Genomic DNA, 13,480 nt, shown 5'->3' on the forward strand with positions numbered 1-13,480 from the left:
ATCACTCCCTATGGCAGCTATAGTCTTACAGGTTGTTATTTCTTAAATAACAAGACTTGAAAGTCGAAACTACTCTTGGTCTGTGGGCGGCACAACAGATGTGTTAGCAGGCATGGAAACAACCTTCGTCTTCCAAACACCTCCGTCAGAGCTCCTAGGTGACCGGGTGCATTGTCAATGAGCAGTCATGTTTTGAAGTGAGTCTCTTTTTTTTGTGAGCAGCTGGTCTCAACAATGGGGTTAAAATACTCAGTAAACCATCTTGTAAATAGATGTGCTGTCATCTGTGCTTCCTTTTTCCATTTACAGAGCACAGGCAGAGTACATAATTCTTACAGATTCTTAAGAATTCTTAAGGAAATTCTTCAGGAAAATCCCTAGGATTTTCAGAATGGTAAATGAGCACTGAATTCAACCTAAAGTCCCCAGTTGCATGAGCCCCTAACAAGAGGCAGCCTGTCATTTGAAGCTTTGAAACCAGACATTGACTTCTCTCCAGCTATAAAAGTCCTAGGTGGCATCTTCTTTCAACAGAAGGCTATTTTGTCGACACTGAAAGTCCCTGTTTAGCGTAGCCACCTTCATTAATGCTCTTAGCTATATCTTCTAGGAGATCATAGCTAAATCCACTTCACCTTGCACTTCTGTGTTATAGAGACGGCTTCTTTCCTTAAACCTCATGAACCAACCTCTGTTAGCTTCAGACTGTTCTCCTGCAGCTTCCTCACCTCTCTCAGCCTTCACAGAACGGAATAGAGTCAGGGCCTTGCTCTGGGTGAGGCGCTGGCTTCAGGGAATGTTGTGGCTGTTCTGATTTTCTATTCAGACCACTAAAATTTTCTCCATATCAGCAATAAGGCTGTTTGGCTTTCTTATTGTTCATGTGTTCACTGAAGTAGCACTTTTAATTTCCTTCGACAAGTTTTCCTTTTCCTTCACAATTTGGCTATTTGGCACAAGAGGCCGAGCTTTCAACCTATCTCAACTTTCAAGATGTCTTTCTCACCAAGCTTTTTTTTTTAAATTAATTTATTTATTTTATTGGCTGTGTTGGGTCTTCATTGCTGCACATGGGCTTTCTCTAGTTGCAGCGAGCACGGGCTCCTCATTGCCATGGCCTCTCTTGTTACAGAGCACAGACTCTAGGCACATGGGCTTTAGTAGTTGCGGCACGTGGGCTCAGCAGTTGTGGCTCCTGGCCTCTAGAGCACAGGCTCAATAGTTGTGGCGCACGGACTTAGTTGCTCTGCATCATGTGGGATCTTCCTGGGACAGGGATTGAACCCGTGTCCCCTGCATTAGCAGGCAGATTCTTAACCATTGCACCACCTAGGAAGTCCCTAAGCTTTTGATTTAAAGTGAGAGAATTGCAGTTCTTCCTTTCACCTGAACACGTACAGGCTATTGTAGGCCGTTGTTGTTAATTGGCCTAACCTCAATATTGCTGTGTCTCAGGAAATAGGGAGGCCTGAGTAGGAGAGAGAGAGGGTATCAGCCTGTCAGTGGAGCAGTCCAAATGCACACGTTTAATCCATTTAGTTCACCGTCTTATATGGGAGCAGTTCGGACCAAGCCCAAACAGTTACAACAGTAACAGCGAAGATCCCTGATCACAGATCACCATAGCACATAGAGCGATGGAAAAGCATCACCTAAATGCCATACAGAGCAAATGCTCCTGGAAGAACTGTGCCGGTAGACTTCCTTGATGCAGGGTTGCCACAAACCTTCAATTTGTAAAAAACACAGTATCTGTGAAGCTCAATAAAAGCAAAGCACCATAAAATGAGGGTTTTACTTATGCATGCCCATGTAGCATGCTGCCTTTAAAAACGCCAGCTTCCACAGCAGCTGATTTTAATTTGGATTTAAAAGGCCACAATCTCCCAGCTAACGCATATTCTCGCACTCCTGGAAGTGATTACACAATTTCTATTTGAAATCGCCGGCATCCCTTCTTCCTTCCCTCTCAGACAGCCTGCTCATCCTCCCCACCAATCCCGCCGACCTACCTGCATCTGTGCCCACATACACCGACTCATCCAGGAAGAAAGAGGCCTGCTCCCCTCTGTGGCACCCCCTACTGGTGCCCGACATCCTCCTCTTCTCAAAACTCTCAAGGTGTTTGCACTGGCAATTACTTATTATCTCTTCTGTATCATCTTTTTCTCCTTCTCTATAGGACGATTTCCAACTATATGCTGTTGCTCATTTTTTTTCTTTGATCTTTATTGGAGTATAATAGCTTTATACTGTGGTGCCAGTTTCTGCTGTACAACAAAGCGAATCTGCTGTATTTATACACATATCCCCATATCCCCTCCCTCCCGCGACTCCCTTCCCACCGTCCCTATCCCATCCCTCTAAGGTATCACCCATCGTCGGGTTGATCTCCCTTGTCAGGCAGCTGCTTCCCACTAGCTATCTATTTTCCATTTGGTCGTGTGTGTATGTCAGTGCTACTCTCTCACTTCGTCCCAGCTTCCCCTTCACTCCCACCCCCACCCCATGTCCTCAAGTCCGTTCTCTACATCTGCATCTTTATTCTTCCCCTGTCACTGGGTTCATCAGTACCATTTTTTTTAATTCCATATATATGAGTTAGCATACGGTATTTGTTCTTCTCTTTCTGACTTACTTCGCTCTGTATGACAGACTCTTGGTCCATCCACCTCACTACAAATAACTCAATTTCATTCGTTTTTATGGCTGAGTAGTATTCCGTTGTATACATGTGCCACATCTTCTTTATCCATTCATCTGTTGATGGGTGTTTAGGTTGCTTCCATGTCCTGGCTATTGTAAATAGTGCTGCAGTGAACACTGTGGTACATATGACTTTTTGAATTATGGTGTGCTCCGGGTATATGCCCAGGAGTGGGATTGCTGGGTCATATGGTAGTTCTACTTTTAGTTTTTTAAGGACCCGCCATACTGTTTTCCATAGTGGCTGTATCAATTTACATTCCCACCAACAGTGCAGGAGGGTTCCCTTTTCTCCACACCCTCTCCAACATTTATTGTTCCTAGATATTTTTATGATGGCCATCCTGACTGGTGTGAGGTGATACCTCATTGTGGCTTTGACTTGCATTTCTCTAATGATTAGTGATGTTGAGCATCTTTTCATGTGTTTGTTGGCCATCTGAACGTCTTCTTTGGAGAAATGTCTGTTTAGGTCTTCCACCCATTTTTGGATTGGGTTGTTTGTTTTTCTGATATTGAGCTGCATGATCTGCTTATACATTTTGGAGATTAATCTTTTGTCTGTTGCTTCATTGGCAAATATTTTCTCCCACTCCAAGGGTTGTCTTGTCAACATATTTATGGTTTCCTTTGCTATGCAAAAACTTTTAAGTTTCATTAGGTCCCATTTGTTTATTTTTGTTTTAATTTCCTTTACTCTAGGAGGTGGGTCAAGAAAGATCTTACTGTCATTTATGTCATAGAGTGTTCTGCCTATGTTTTCTCTAAGAGTTTTATAGTGTCAGACCTTACATTTAGGTCTTTGATCCATTGTGAGTTTATTTTTGTGTATGGTGTTAGGGAGTGTTCTAAATTCATTCTTTTAGAAGTTGCTGTTCAGTTTTCCCAGCACCACTTATTGAAGAGGCTGTCTTTTCTGCATTGTATATCCTGCCTCCTTTGTCAAAGATAAGGTGCCCATATGTACGTGGGTTTATCTCTGGTCTTTCTATCCTGTTCCATTGATCTATATTTCTGTTTTTGTGCCAGTAACATACTGTCTTGATTCCTATAGCTTTAGCAGTATAGTCTGAAGTCAGGGAGCTTGATTCCTCCAGCTCCATTTTTTCTTCTCAAGATTGCTATGGCTATTCGGGGTCTTTTGTGTTTCCATATAAATTGTATAATTTTTTGTTCTAGTTCTATGAAAAATGCTATTGGTAATTTGATAGGGATTCTATTGAATCTGTAGATTGCTTTGGGTAATAAAGTCATTTTCACAATATTGGTTCTTGTTAATTGTATATCTCTCCATCTGTTTGTGTCATCTTTGATTTCTTTCATCAGTGTCTTATAGTTTTCTGCATACAGGTCTTTTGCCTCATTAGGTAGGTTTATTCCTAGGTATTTTATTCTTTTTGTTGTGATGGTAAATGGCGTTGTTTCCTTAATTTCTCTTTCTGATTTTTTCATTGTTAGTGTATAGAAATGCAAGAGATTTCTGTGCATTAATTTTCTATCCTGCAACTTTACCAAATTCATTGATGAGCTCTAGTAGTTTTCTGGTGGTATGCTTAGGATTTTCTATGTATATTATCATGTCATCTGCAAACAGTGACAGTCTGACTTCTTTTCCAATTTGTATTACTTTTATTTCTTTTTCTTTTCTGATTGCCATGGCTAGGACTTTGAAAACTATGTTAAATAAGAGTGGCCAGAGTGGACATCCTTGTCTTGTTCCTGATCTTAGTGGAAATGCTTTCAGTTTTCCACCATTGAGAATAATGTTTGCTGTGGGTTTGTCATATCTGGCCTTTATTACCTTGAGGTAGATTCCCTCGAGGTAGATTCCCTCTATGCCCATTTTCTGGAGAGTTTTCTAAATCATAAATGGGTGTTGAATTTTGTCAAAAGGTTTTTTTGCCTTTATTGAGATGATGAAATGGTTTTTATTCCTTAATTTGTTAATATGATGTATCACTTTGATTGATTTGCATATATTGAAGAATCCTTGCATTCCAGGGATAAACCCCACTTGATCGTGGTGTATGATCCTTTAAATGTGTTGTTGGATTCTGTTTGCGAGTATTTTGTTGAGGGTTTTTGCATCTGTGTTCATCAGTGATATTGGTCTGTAATTTTCTTTTTTTGTGATATCTTTGTCTGGTTTTGGTATCAGGGTGATGGTGGCCTCATAGAATGAGTTTGGGAGTGTTCCTCCTTCTGCTATATTTTGGAAGAGTTTGAGAAGGATAGGTGTTAGCTCTTCTCTAAATGTTTTATAGAATTCACCTGTGAAGCCATATGGCCCTGGGCTTTTGTTTGTTGTAATATTTTTAATCACAGTTTCAATTTCAGTGCTTATGATTGGACTGTTCATATTTTCTATTTCTTCCTGGTTCAGTCTTGGAAGTTTGTACTTTTCTGAGAATTTGTCCATTTCTTCCAGGTTGTCCATTTTATTGGCATATAGTTGTTTGTAGTAGTCTCTCATGGTCCTTTGTATTTCTACAGTGTCAGTTGTTATTTCCCCTTTTTCATTTCTAATTCTGTTGATTTGAGTCTTCTCCCTTTTTGTCCTGATGAGTCTGGCTAATGGCTTATCAATTTTGTTTATCTTCTCAAAGAACCAGCTTTCAGTTTTATTGATCTTTGCTATTGTGTCCTTGATTTCGTTTTCATTTATTTCTGATCTGATCTTTATAATTTCTTTCCTTCTGCTAACTTTGGGTTTTTTGTTTGTTTGTTTTTTGCTCCTCTTTCTCTAATTGCTTTAGATTTAGGGTTATGTTGTTTATTTGAGATTTTTCTTCTTTCTTAAGGTAGGATTGTATTGCAATGAACTTCCCTCTTAGAACTGCTTTTGCTGCATCTCATAGGTTTTGAGTTGTCATATTTTCATTCTTATTTGTTTCTAGGTATTTGTTTTAATTTCCTCTTTGATTTCCTCAGTGATCTCTTGGTGATTTAGTAGAGTATTGTTTAGCCTCCATGTGTTTGTATTTTTTACAGTTTTTTTCCTGTAATTGATATCTAATCTCATAGCATTTTGGTCAGAAAAGATGCTTGGTATGATTTCAATTTTCTTAAATTTATTAAGGCTTGATTTGTGACCCAAGATGTGATCTATCCTGGAGAATGTTCCATGTGCACTTGAGAAGAAAGTGTATTCTGTTTTTTTTGGATGGAAAGTCCTATAAATATCAATTAAATCCATCTGGTCTAATGTCTTTTTTTTTAACATTTTAATTAATTTATTTATTTTATTGGCTGTGTTGGGTCTTTTTTGTTGTGAGTGGGCTTTCTTCAGTTGTGGTGAGTGGGGGCTACTCTTCGTTGTGGTGCGCGGGCTCCTCATTACCATGGCGTCTCTTGTTGCAGAGCACGGGCTCTAGGCACATGGGCTTCAGTAGTTGCAACACATGGGCTCAATAGTTGTGGCTCACGGGCTCTAAAGCACAGGCTCAATAGTTGTGGCGCACGGGCTTAGTTGCTCCGCAGCATGTGGGATCTTCCTGGAGCAGGGATCGAACCCATGTCTCCTGCATTCGCAGGAGGATTCTCAACCACTGTGCCACCTAGGAAGCCCTAATGTCTTATTTAGAGCTTGTGTTTCTTTATTTAATTTCTGTTTGGATGATCTGTCCATTGGTGTTAATTGGGGTGTTAAAGTCCCCCACTATAATTGTGTTACTGTTGATTTCCCCGTTTATGGCTGTTAGCATTTGCCTTATGTATTGGGGTGCTCCTATGTTGGGTGCATAGATATTTACAATTGTTATATCTTCTTCTTGGATTAAGCCCTTTATCATTATGTAGTGTCCTTCTTTGTCTCTTGTAATAGTCTGTATTTTAAAGCCTGTTTTCTTTGATATGAGTATTGGTACCCCAGCTTTCTTTTGATTTCCATTTGCATGGAATATCTTTTACCATCGCCTCATTCTCAGTCTGTATGTGTCCCTAGGTCTGAAGTGGGGATCTTGTAGACAGCATACATGTGGGTCTTGCTTTTGTATCCATTAGCCAGTCTGTGTCTCTTGGTTGGAGCATTTAATCCTTTCACATTTAAGGTAATTATTGATTTGTATGTTCCTACTATCATTTTCTTAAATGTTTTGGGTTTGTTTTTGTAAGTCTTTTCCTTCTCTTGTGTTTCCTGCCTAGAGAAGTTCCTTTAGTGTTTGTTGTAAAGCTGTTTTGGTGGTGCTGAATTCTCTTAGTTTTTGCTTGTCTGTAAAGCTTTTAATTTCTCCTTCAAATCTGAATGAGATCCTTGCTGGGTAGAGTAACATTGGTTGTAGGTTACTCCCCTTCATCACTTTAAATATATCCTCTCACTCCCTTCTGGCCTGCAGAGTTTCTGCTGAAAGATCAGCTGTTAGTCTTAGTTCGTTGCTTTTCCCTTGCTGCTTTTAGTATTTTTTCTTTGTTTTTTATTTTTGATAGTTTGATTAATATATGTCTCAGTGTGTTTCTCCTTGGGTTTATCCTATGTGGTACTCTCTGTGCTTCCTGGACTTGATTGACTATCTCATTTCCCATTTTAAGGAAGTTTTCCACTATAATCTCTTCAAATATTTTCTCAGATCCTTTCTTTTTCTCTTCTTCTTCTGGGTCTCCAATAATTCGAATGTTGGTACATTTAATGTTGTCCCAGAGGTCTCTGAGACTGTCCTCAATTCTTTACATTCTTTTTTCTTTATTCTGCTCTGTGCCAGTTATTTCCACCATTCTCTCTTCCAGGTCACTTATCCGTTCTTCTGCCTCAGTTATTCTGCTCTGCACTCCTTCTGGAGTATTTTTAAGCTTGGTTATTGTGTTGTTCATCACTATTTGTTTGCTCTTTAGTTCTTCCAGCTCCTTGTTAAACATTTCTTTCATTTGCTCCATCTGTGCCTCCATACTATTTCTGAAACTTGGATCATCTTTACTATCATTAGTCTGAATTCTTTTTCAGGTAGACTGGCTATCTTGTCTTTGTTTGCCTGGTCTTATGGGGCTTTATCATGTTCCTTCATCTGCTGCATCTTTCTCTGTTTTCTCTCATTTTGTTTAACTTACTGTGTTTGGGGTCTTCTTTTCTCAGGCTGCAGAGTCGTAGTTCTTAACTCTGTTGTCTGTCTCCATTGGGAGGCTCGCCCAGTGGGTTGTGTAGGCTTTTTTTTTGAGGGGGGGGGGAACTGGTGCCTGTGTTCTTGTGCGTGGGGCTGGATCTTATCCTTCTGATGTGCAGGGCCACGTCTGTTGGTGTGTTTGGGTGTGTCTGTGAGCTTAGTATGACTATAGGCAGTCTGTCTGCTAATGGGTGGGGTTATGTTCTTGTCTTGCTAGTTGTTTGACTTGAGGTATCCAGCACTGGCGCTTGCTGGCCTTTGGTTGGAGCTGAATCTTAGTGTTGAGAGTGAGACCTCTGGGAGAGCACTTGCTGATTAATATTGCATGGGGTCGAGAGTTCTCTGCTGGTCCAAGATCCTAGACTCAGCTCTGCTGCCTCAGAGGTCCAGGTTTGACCCCTGGCTGGGGTACTAAGACCATGGAAGCTGCACATCATGGAGAAAAAGGAGGTAGAAAGAGAGAGAAGAAAAAAAGAAAAAAAAAAGGAAGAAAAGGAAAGGACAGACACATCCCCAAGACAGGTGGTGAAAGCAACTCTAATCAGTCAAAATCACACAAGGAGGTGTGCACACTTGCACTTGCAAAAAGAGAAGAAGAAGAGAAAACAAAGAAAAGAGAAAGAGAAGAAAACAAGGGAGTAATCAAACCAATAAACAAACCCATATACAAATATATACAGTAAGGATTAAACTAACAAATACATAAAATCAGCAACAAGTCAAACATACCAGGAAGTCCTCCAATACTTCTAGGGAGGACTGTGGAGAGCTCAGACTGTGATCTGGTATTACTCCTGCGTGTAATTGCCCCCATAGTCCACAGTTGTCCCCCAAGTCTACAGCCTCTTTTGTAGAAACACTTGTCTATTCAGGTGATCCACAGATACAGGGTCTGTCAAGCCTATTGTGGGTATTAAATCTGCTCCTCCTGCGGCTGTTTCCCTTTATCTTCTTTGGTCCTACAGTCCCTGGGGATCAGTTTCAGTTTTGGTCCCTTTTCTGCGTGTGGGCTGCCTTGGTTCCTCGCCCAGGCAAGAGGGGCCGAAAGAGGGTGATTGGCGCTCACTTGCAACTTCAGGTCGGCGGGAGGATGGGTATGGAAGTCTAACTGGAATCTGCAGGAGTGCTTGCAGCAGCAGAGGTTGGCGTGAGCCTGAGGTGTGCCGTGCATTCTCCCAGGGCAGTTGGTCCTGCATGCGGGACCCTTGGCATTTGCAGCCTGCACCTGCTGCCAGGAGGGTGTGGCCAATGACCTGCCTTACACACAGGACCCTTGGCAGCAGTGGTGGCAGCCACGTTGGTGGCAGGCTCTGTGTTTCGATTTAGCAGCTGCAGGTCGCGGGTGGTGCTCAAGCAGGCACGGCTCTGCAGCCTGTGAGTTTGCAGAGCAGCAAGCTCCTCTTGAGCACCTGAAACAAAGGTCTCCTGCCCCTCCATCAGGCCCAGGCTTTTCCCCAGACGCCCTCCCAGCTAGCTGTGGCGCACCTGCCCCCCAGGCTGTTTTCCCGCAGCCAGCCCCAGTTCTCTCCCTGGGGTCTGTTCTCCAGAGCTCCAGCCTGGGCGCCCAGCCCCCACCCACCGCTGCAGGTGAGCAGACCAGCGGCTCCGGCGGGGGAGTGCTGTTTGGCATGGATCCTCCCCTCCGTGTGGGGGTCTTTCTGCTCTGCCCTCCGCACACCTGTTGTTGCTCTCTCCTCCCGGGGCTCCGAAGCTCCCCACCCCCCAGTCCATCCGCCCCAGTGAGGGGCCTTCCTAGTGTGTGGAAGCGTTTGCCCCTTCACAGCTCCCTCCAAGAGGGGCACGTCTCCTCAGGATTCCTTTGTCTCTTATTTTCCCTTTTTTCTTTTGTGCTACCCCAGTACGAGGGGATTTTCTTGCCTTTTTGGAGGTCTGAGGTCCCCTACCAGCATTTGGAAGGTGTTCTGTAGGAGCTTTTCCGCACGTCGTTGTATTTTTGATGTATTTGTGGGGAGGAAGGTGATCTCCACGTCTTACTCCTCCACCATCTTCCTGTCCCCTCCCCACTTTACACAGGGAACCCCATGACCCTTCTGGGTACCACTGAATTTCTCAGCACCCTCATCGTTCTCCAGAACTCATCCATATTGTGGTCTTCTTTTCTGTGTTTTCTCATCATCAGTTCTCTCCTCATTCTCTGCCCTAGTTCCTCTCTAATCAAGTTTTGTTGCTGCCGCGCCACCAAAAGAGCTCTTAGGAGGGTCGCCAGCGGAGTACCTCCTGCAAAAGTCACTGGCCAGTTTTCCGCACACACTGTGTTAGACCCTCAGCAGCACTGGCTCAGCCCGCTGCTCCCGCCTTTATTCACTCAACACGTGTTCACGGAGCGCTTATACTGTGTGCCAGGCACAGTTCTAATCCCTGTGATGATGCATCCGTGAGTTACAGAGACCAAGATCCCTTCCCTCTAGGAACTGCAATTCTATCAGAGGGAGACAGTCGACAAGCAAAACACAAAAACTAACAAAATCACGTGTGTTAGAAGGCCATAGGGCTGTGGAAACGAGAAAACACAGAACTCGGCATGGCCTGTGGACTTTCCCTTCAACACAGTTCTCACCATAACAAAACACACCCTGTGTGACAACAATATTTAATATCAAATCAAATTGTAGGACACATCTACATGTCTATATATCCCCACATAATAAAAATGAACCATCTGTTCTCTTTCTTAAGTCAACACTCTTCTCCCTCCTGCTTCTCCTGGATTTGAAATGATATTGGAGAGAAGAAAAAGTAGAAACTGAGGGGGAGGATAGTGGGGACTTGCGAGTGCTTAGTTTGTTCTAGTTGCATAATATTCCATTGAACGGATACACTTAATGTATTTATATAACTCTCTTTTACTTCATATTTAGGCTAGTTTCTAAAGCAAACATACAAATAATGAAAGGAACTTCCTTATACTTACAACTCTGAGCATTTATCTTTTCAGCCTCAGTGTGCACATCTGGAAAATGAGGATATCTCTGACCCTTCCTGTAGAATTGATACAAAAAGTAATGAGGGAATGTGTACAAAGACTTTAACAGTTTAGGGAATATAGTAAGCCCTTCATAAATTGTACTATTGTGATTGTTATCATCTGATTATGAACTTCATGAGAGGGACCATATTCACATTATTCAGGACCTGGCTCAATGATAAAATAGTTGATCCCCACTGAGTGCTTCCTGTGGGTCAGGCCCTTGGTTCAATGGCAGCCTGTAAAGATCTGAGTACTCTTATTATCCCCATATTACAGATGAGAAAATCGAGGCACATAGAGGTAAAGTAACTTGCCTAAAGACAGAACTAAAATTTGAATTCAATGCAATCTGACTCTCGAATCCATGCTCTTAAAACTCTGTTGTGCTGCCTCAGAAAATATATGCCTTAATAAATTGTCGTTAAGTGAATAAGTGGGTTATAGATTTCTAGAAATGCCATTTCACATGCACATTTTTAAGGCCTTTAATGCATATTTCAGTGTAAGGTATTCATTATACTTTTAAGTTTCCTAAAAAGAAGTATAGAAAAGTTTACATATAATATCACAACTATGGGGGAAGAGAGATGTGCTTAGAAGAAAAATTGAAAGAAACACATCAGAATATTGAGTGGCCATTTTTGATGGATACACTTTTTTCTTTTATTTTTCCAAACTTTCTATAACGAGTTGTTACTTTATACAAAAAAGTTGAATAACTGTAGCCTTACTTTTGTGTTGTATGTACTTTTCCACCTTACAGTTGGTTCTGTTCTCAGACACAAAGCTTTCTGGTAAAAGAGAATGTCAAGATTTTGTTAGACTCTGTCATCTATCAATCTTAAAAAGGAAATTGGAATCACAGGTAATCTGCCTTCCTCACATTATCAGAGTGACTCATTTGATCTAACCTGTTGTACTAATAAGCAGTGTTGTGGATTTACCTTTCTGTTATTTCCTGTCTGAGGACAAGAGAACTGTTGTACTCTCACATCCATGTGTAAAGCACTTTTTATTGACTCAGGGTTTTGCAAAGACTTTATCAAGTTGTTTCTCAAACAATCCTGTGAGGATATAATAAGTCCCACCAAGCCCTAGTTACACACACATGCCTTCATGAATGCAAATATAGCCAGGCACTAATTTGACATATTAACTTATGTTCTTTGTTTTTTTGTTTTTTTTTTCCCCCAGTACTTCCTGATACTCCAGACCTTTCCCTGGTCTTAGCAGTAGCTAGGGTGTTCTATGCTGACTACCTCAGAGAAGGGACAATATAGCAGAACACAGGCATCAATTCTTAGCTTACGACTTTTAAAAGACAAAACCAGATCAGAGGGGAGAGAAGGAAGAGCAACGTTTCACCACTTCTCCCCGAGTAGTTCCACCGGCTGTGAAGGAGGGAGGGTGAAGTTCAAGAGAACTGGGAGAGCTTAGATGTGAACACAGGGATTTCCTAGATAAAGTTGCTCTGTACCGCCACGTATCAGAGAGGTTTGAGGGATCTGAGCGCATAGGAAACCAGTGCTTCACTTCTTGGGTAGAAACAGGGCAAGCAGCAGGAAGTGAGCGTTCTCTAAGCCTTATGTGGCGTGGAAAGAGTGAGCATATTTCCCGGGAGCACAAAAGTCATGATGACGTGAGAGGAAAAGTGACCAGATGTGGTTTTAGTGTTCAGGTTCCATCTTTATTCTGCCAACTGCAAGCTGCTGTAAGTTTTAGTTCTAGAATTTCCATTTAGTTCTTTTTCATAGTTTCCATTTCTCTACTAAGTTCTCTACCTGCCCACTTACAATTTCCCTTAATATTGTGAACAAATCTTGAAGTTAGTTTCTAGTGACTGCTTTTTTTGTTTGTTTGTTTTTGACCCTTTGCTTTGACTTTTTTGCTACCACTTTTATGACTTTCAGGTGATGGTAGTGTCAGGACTGACTACCCAGTACATACCAAGAGTCTGTTGCCAAAGCAACCACCTCAAGAGGGGCAGAGCACCATCTTATCAGAAATGGTGCCTAATGTGTGATGATTTCCAATCTTCAAATAAGGACAGTTACAAAAGACTGTGAAAACGCTAAGGACAGCATCCCCAATCTTCTTGATCAGTCTCTAGTCTCCAGAAACCAGACAAGACCTTCCCACTCATCAAGGAATAGAACTGGAAGAGAACTGAAAACATTAGCATTTAACTCCCTGCCTTCCACCAAGTAGCAAAGAGTCCTCCGGTGATTAATTTTTTTCTAGGTAAAAAGCAGCTTTGTCGCATTTCCCGATATAAAGGTAATACACACTTGTAGAAAAATCCACCAAGACACAAAGGCATACAGAATAAAGTACTACCCAGAGACATTACCATTAATATTTTGCTCAACATCCTTCTAGATGCTGCTCTGTGCAAATACTTATGCATATAATTTTATGTGAATGGAATAACATACGTGTTTTAACTCAAGCGGTAGAGACAATTATCAGTAAATACAGACACACATCATCCTTTATAATGACTGTATATTGTGTTGTATAGGTGTACCAAAATTTATTAAATCAGTCCTCAATGCTGGGACATTTAGTTCTAGATTCTCACAATGATGAACATTGCTTCTGCTTTCTCTGTGTGTGTGTGACATCTTTGTGTTCTCGTCAGATTATGTCTCCTTGAGGCAGTACATTTCTCTAACGTTATTTCTGGGCTGAA

This window comes from Hippopotamus amphibius, chromosome 2, assembly GCF_030028045.1.
Source record: "Hippopotamus amphibius kiboko isolate mHipAmp2 chromosome 2, mHipAmp2.hap2, whole genome shotgun sequence".
Taxonomy (NCBI): domain Eukaryota; kingdom Metazoa; phylum Chordata; class Mammalia; order Artiodactyla; family Hippopotamidae; genus Hippopotamus; species Hippopotamus amphibius.